Below are 6,000 nucleotides of genomic sequence, written 5' to 3'. Positions count from 1 at the left end.
CCGGGGCAGTCAGGTTTGTGGATTTTGGGCAGGAGGTAGAAACGGGCGGTGCGGGGTTGTGGGACTATGAGGTTGGAGGCGGTGGATGGGAGATCCCCTGAGGTGATGAGGTTATGGATGGTCTGGGAGATGATGGTTTGGTGGTGGGAGGTGGGGTCATGGCCAAGGGGGCAGTAGGAGGAGGTGTCCGCGAGCTGGCGTTTAGCCTCAGCGGTGTAAAGGTCGGTACGCCAAACTACTACCGCGCCTCCCTTGTCTGCCGGTTTGATAGTGAGGTTGGGGTTGGAACGGAGGGAGTGGAGGGCTGCATGCTCCGAGGGTGAGAGGTTGGAGTGGGTGAGAGGGGTGGAGAAGTTGAGGTGGTTAATGTCGTGGCAGCAGTTGGCTATGAATGTTGGAATGAGTTTGGTTTCAGATTAATGGTGGAGCCCATCTGACTGGACACAGTTAATTTATAGTAGTGTGGAGTGCGCATTTTCTAAAGCAGTATGTTGAGAAACTTAACAGAAAATGAGCAATTCTGGATCCAATAATGTGCAATTATAAAGCATTAATTAATTAATAACTTTGTCATGAAAGGGTCTCTGAGGAAGGATGTGCAATAGTTCAACATGCATTTGTTTGCCTGTAGTCTCTGATTCTGCTCAGAATTGACTACTCTTCCCATGGAGCTGGATCTCAGTATAAAGTCCTCAGATATCACACCACTCCTGCTTGAGACAAACTCTTCAAGTCCCACTACATAGCTGAGCAGTGGAAATGTGAGTATAACATCACAAATTTTCAATTGCTACTCTAGTCAAGTCCCCCTTTTTAATGACCCTGACTTTCCATGTCTCCAACACTTACTCCTGCCGATTTGTGATGGTGACACAACATGTGACAATACAACTTCGTGTATTGGTGACCCCACTGAAGTTTATGCATTTGAACTGATGAAGGATATACATGAGCTATTTCGTGGTACTTCCATAGATCATGCAACCTCCTCTGAGAGACCTCCATCCTCTTCTGCATTCTCCCCTGGGTGGTTCTTGGAATACCTGCTTGGCACGAAAGATATGAATTGAAAGTGACAAAGTGAAAGAGTTCAAAGTCATAATTGTGCCAATCATGTTTTAGTGATTGGTGACACCAGGTTGACATGGGAAGTGTTGCATATCGTGTGACTATGAGATATGTGGATGCTATAACTTGAAAAGCCACCCCAGAGTTTCACCTCTCCCTGTTGTTCTGCCTTTCTTCTCCTTCAAAGAAAGAAACAAGAGAGTCATGAGAATGAGTTGTGGAGTGTGTTGAGAGGATGGAATGTCATTTGTGGAGGGGACTGAGTGAAGGGAATGCATAAGATGAGGATGAGTGGTCAGTAGTGACTGGTCAAATGGGAATGTGAGGAGGTACCTTGAAAGATGCCAGTGGTTGGACTTGCAAGCTATTTTGGAGAGATAAGTCTGGCGCAGGAGAAAGCTGATAAAGTCATTGATGGGGTTAGTGTTGAATGTGATATACCATTCCCTTTTATGCATGAGGGCGAGATCACATTTATGCCACCTCTTTAGTCACTTCCAACTGTACTTGCTTGACTTTTGAGGTAGTGTTTTTCCTTCAACCTATAAATCATCTGTTGGTCGCCAGATTCTGCAGATTGATGTTGAAGAATATCTCAGAGAACCACGGGAAGCCTTCCTTAATTGAGATTAGTATCAGTCATGTTGTTGTCTCTCTTATGGCCAGTTGTAGAATTGTTCTGCCCCTTTAAATACTGAAATCTCGACTGTGCATTATGTGTCGTCATGATGTCTAACGCTCCAACTGGGTATAAATCCGAGAAGGGAGGACACCAATTTCATGGTTCTGTTTGAAAACACCAGGAAAACCAATGGTGAATTGTCTCACTTTGCCACACTATTCCAACAGCCCTTTGTGGGAGTTGAAAAGGTAAAGCTCAGTTCACGTTCTTTTGGCACTTACCTGGCAGACATGAGAAAATAATTCCTTCCATTGTCCTATAGGATAAGACCCAACAAAAATTATTGCATTAAAATTAGAGGTCAACTGGTCAACATTATGCATCTGCAGTTAGCCTTTTACAAAATTTCAGTCTGATCTGAAAAAAAAGAAAACAAACAGTGCTAACTGCTGAGCCACCATGCCACCCATAACAGGCCTAGAGACTTGCTGTGACCCATTTCAGGTTGGATTACTAGTGACACACAAACAACCTGGAAGCTAGAGCCAGATTAAAATTGGTCTCAGGCCTCACTAAAGTTATTAGAATCAACTGCAAGCACATGACAACTCAACAACGAAAACCAAGAATTCAGATCAATTCCATCATGGAACAGGAAAAATGGTATATCCTGGGGTAGGGAATTTTGATGATTGGCTTATTGTGGAATTGTGATAGCAGTTATGATCTTTGTAGTAATTTGATGTCAACTGCTTAAGTCACTAAAGAATCTCGAGTTTTTTGCATCACAGCCTATAAGTTCATGTGAAGGTCTGTGTCGACCTTGTTTGGGCAATTGCCATAAATGTCCAAAAAATAAGTTGACTCAATATTGGGCTACATGTCTTTCAGGCATCCTTCAGATATTGAGCCCAAATGTTTTTCATTGTGCCTATGATATGCAACATGGGTCATTTTCTAAGCCACACACTGATGTGTCTCTACATGGAAATGCACGAATAAATTATTACCGTTTCAATAAGGTGATCAATTTACAGAATTTGTTTTGTAGCATAATTCCGTTTTGAATTTCAGTTTTGGAATTATAAACACTTTCCAAATGCATATTTTAATAGCTATGAACAATTATTAGAATTCCTTAATAGGATTGTTTCGTAGCCAGTGTTAAAGTAGGTACTGCTGCTAAAAATAACAAATGTCAATGGAGAGGTAGTTAGGTTTTACATAAATACCTCATAGTTGACCAAAGGGACTCTGCACCATATTTAATATGTCTTTTTTTCTGAAATGTTTATATTTCATTTATCTCCACACAACGAGTTCATGTAAAGCTTGAACATGAATAACAGCATTAGTATTCCCATTGTCTACAGATGCTTTGGAGCTAAATCTTAAAGGAGGATAGAGCACTAATAAACTCAAATGTTACCACTTCACCCAATTAGTTTTAAATATACTGTGAATTATGAGAAAGTGAATTCAAAGTAAATTCCAAGAATTTTTTATGATATTGTTTATATTCCAGTTGTGGTATTTGACATATTTAATTCCTTGGTTGAGATGAATGTATTCCTTAAGATAAAATCTATCTTCCATAGGGATCCTTGCTTGTAAACCAATCTGAACGAGAAGTTTGGTTTTCATTCAGTTGGGGAACATTGCAGCAACCATAATGAGGATACTTGATATGGAGATGCCGATGTTGGACTGGGGTGTACAAAGATAAAAATCACACAACACCAGGTTATAGTCCAACAGGTTTAATTGGAAGCACTAGCTTTCAGAGCACTGCTCCTTCATCACAACCACCTGATAAAGGAGCAGCGCTCTGAAAGCTAGTGCTTCCGAGAAAACTTGAAGCTTCTACAAAGACAGTAGGAGGAGGGTTGACTGCTCCCTAACTCCTGGAGGTGTGGGTTGGGGGTTGTATCCCTTAACCTGGGGTCTTTATATAGAGGATGAGATCTCAGATGCCAGAGGATCCTCAAAGGGTAGGCCTGTTCCTGCCTCATATGCAATGCTGTAGTGTCATAGAATCTCTCTCTGAAGTTGTCCACTCCTTATTTGAGCAGTTGGGTTTTAAAATGTTAACCTGCCACCTGAAAACTGATTAGCTACCCAGCTTCTGCCGTATGTTTAATAAACACAAATATGGAGAGCCTGGAGGCAAATAGGGTCACAGGTGAGATTTTTAAAAATGTTAACACTGAACTGGACCCCAAATTTATTCTTACTTCAAGCTATTCTTACTTCAAGAAATGAGAAAATGTTTCCCTCTTTGTGGCTCAGCCTCAGTCTTCTCCCTTGCTATTTTCACCTGGTAAATAAACAACCGCGACTTCCTTTGCAAATTACAGTCAAGTCCCAGTGACATAATTCAAACCCAATGTTCCTATAACGAAAGACTGCATCAACTTTTGGTCAGTGCTTGCTCAATTGGACAGATTGCAATCAGTAACCTTTAGCTCCAGGGAGAATTAGTAGCATTTATTAGTTTAAATGTCCACCAACTGAGTTTCAGCTAAGTATGTCACTTCCCCTCACATGACTTGTTCTTACCTTCTGTGATTCCGTATTCAGTACTTGAAATCTGAAACTTCCTTTAATACATTATGCCAAAGACAAAATCAGTTGGAAGCAAGGAGTGTAGTGTTGACAAATGATAACTTCAGACCTTCACTAAAAAGTAAAGTAAGGTGTTCAATGACAATTCTGTTCGGACTATATTCTTTCGTGGGATGTGGGCAGTACTTACATGGCTGGCTAGGAGAAAGTGAGGACTGCAGATGCTGGAGATCAGAGCTGAAAAATGTGTTGCTGGAAAAGCGCAGCAGATCAGGCAGTATCCAAGGAGCAGGAGAATCAACGTTTCAGGCATAAGCCAGAAGAAGGTCTTATGCCCGAAACGTCGATTCGCCTGCTCCTTGGATGCTGCCTGACCTGCTGCGCTTTTCTAGCAAAACATTTTTCAGTTCACAAGGCTGGCATTTGTTACCCGTCATTCAATGCCCTTGACATTGAATGGCTCGCTTTGCTATTTTAAAGGGAAGAGCCAAACACAATGCTGAGAGACTGGAGTCACATGTAAGCCAGACCAGATTTTTAAAAAAACTTTACTCATAGGATGTGGGTTTTGCTGGCTGGCCAGTATTAATTGCCTGTCTCTCATTGCCTTTGAGAAGATAGTGGTGAGCTGCCTTCTTGAATGGCTGCAGTTACGTGCTGAGGAGAGGGATTTCCGGGATTTTGGCCTAGCGACAGTGAAGGAACTACTTCCAAGTAAGGTTGGTGAATGGCTTGGAGAGGAACTTGTGGGTTGTGGTATTTCCATGTATCTGCTGCCACTGCCCTTCTAGATGGAAGTGGTTTTAGGTTTGGAAGGTGCTGTCTGAGGGTCTTTGGTGAATTTCTGCAGTGTATCTTGTAGATAGTACACATTGCTGCTACTGAATGTCAATGGGTGGAAGGAATGGATGCTTGTGGATGTGGTGCCAAGCTTGTTGAGTGTTGTTGGAGCTGCACTCATCCAGGCATGTGGAGAGTATTCCATTACACTCCTGACTTGTGCTTTGTAGATGGTGGATGGGCTTCGGGGAATGAAGAGGTAAGTCACACCCCACAGGGTTCTTTTAGAATTCATTCACAGGAGGTGAATTTATTGCCCAGAGAGCAATTGAGAATCAACCACATTACAGTGAATCTGAAGTTACTTGTAGACCCGACTAGATAAGGATGGCTGATTTCCATAGTGAACTCGATGAGATTTTCCTGATAATCAGTAATGGCTTGATGGTCATCATAAGACTCGTAATCCCAGATTTTTATTGAATTCTGATTCCAGCCAAGGCAGTATTTGATCCTGGGTCCCCAGAACATTACCTGGTTCTCTGGACTAATAGTCTAGTGGCAATACCATTAGGCCATTGCCTCCCCATGATTTCCTAGCCTCTGATTGCTCTTTTAGCCACTGTGTTTATGTAGTGAGTCCAGTTGAGTTTCTGGTTAATGGTAACTCCCAAGGTGGTTGATAATGGGGGATTCAGTGATGGTAACACTATTTATTATCAAAGGGCAGTGGTTTGATTGTCTCATCTTGGAGATAGTCATTGCCTGGCATTTGTGTGACACAAATATTACTTGCCACTTATCAGCCCAAGTGTGAATATGATCCAGATCTTGTTGCACTTGAACATGGACTGCTTTAATATCTGATTAGTTGTGAGTGGTGCTGAACATTGTGCAATCATTAGCGAACATCCTGATTTCTGACCTTGGGAGGGAAGGTCATTGATGAAGCAGTTCAAGATGAT

General features: G+C 42.0%; 1 protein-coding gene and 1 long non-coding RNA gene across 2 annotated transcripts in view; one reads left to right on the top strand and one right to left on the bottom strand.

Annotated features, from left to right (window-relative positions):
* adamts9 (ADAM metallopeptidase with thrombospondin type 1 motif, 9) overlaps positions 1-6,000 on the top strand; it is a 256,778-nt gene that overhangs the window by 156,767 nt on the left and 94,011 nt on the right. The gene's annotated exons all lie outside the window — the stretch shown is intronic.
* The window catches only part of LOC122559061, a 66,296-nt gene that overhangs the window by 18,950 nt on the left and 41,346 nt on the right, over positions 1-6,000 (bottom strand). The window contains exon 5 of the long non-coding RNA XR_006314322.1: positions 1,972-2,006. This is a non-coding gene — a long non-coding RNA (uncharacterized LOC122559061). The remainder of the gene's footprint in view (positions 1-1,971; positions 2,007-6,000) is intronic.

The sequence above is a fragment of the Chiloscyllium plagiosum genome, chromosome 18 (assembly GCF_004010195.1).
Source record: "Chiloscyllium plagiosum isolate BGI_BamShark_2017 chromosome 18, ASM401019v2, whole genome shotgun sequence".
Lineage (NCBI taxonomy): Eukaryota > Metazoa > Chordata > Chondrichthyes > Orectolobiformes > Hemiscylliidae > Chiloscyllium > Chiloscyllium plagiosum.
This window is presented reverse-complemented; position numbering and strand designations above follow the sequence as displayed.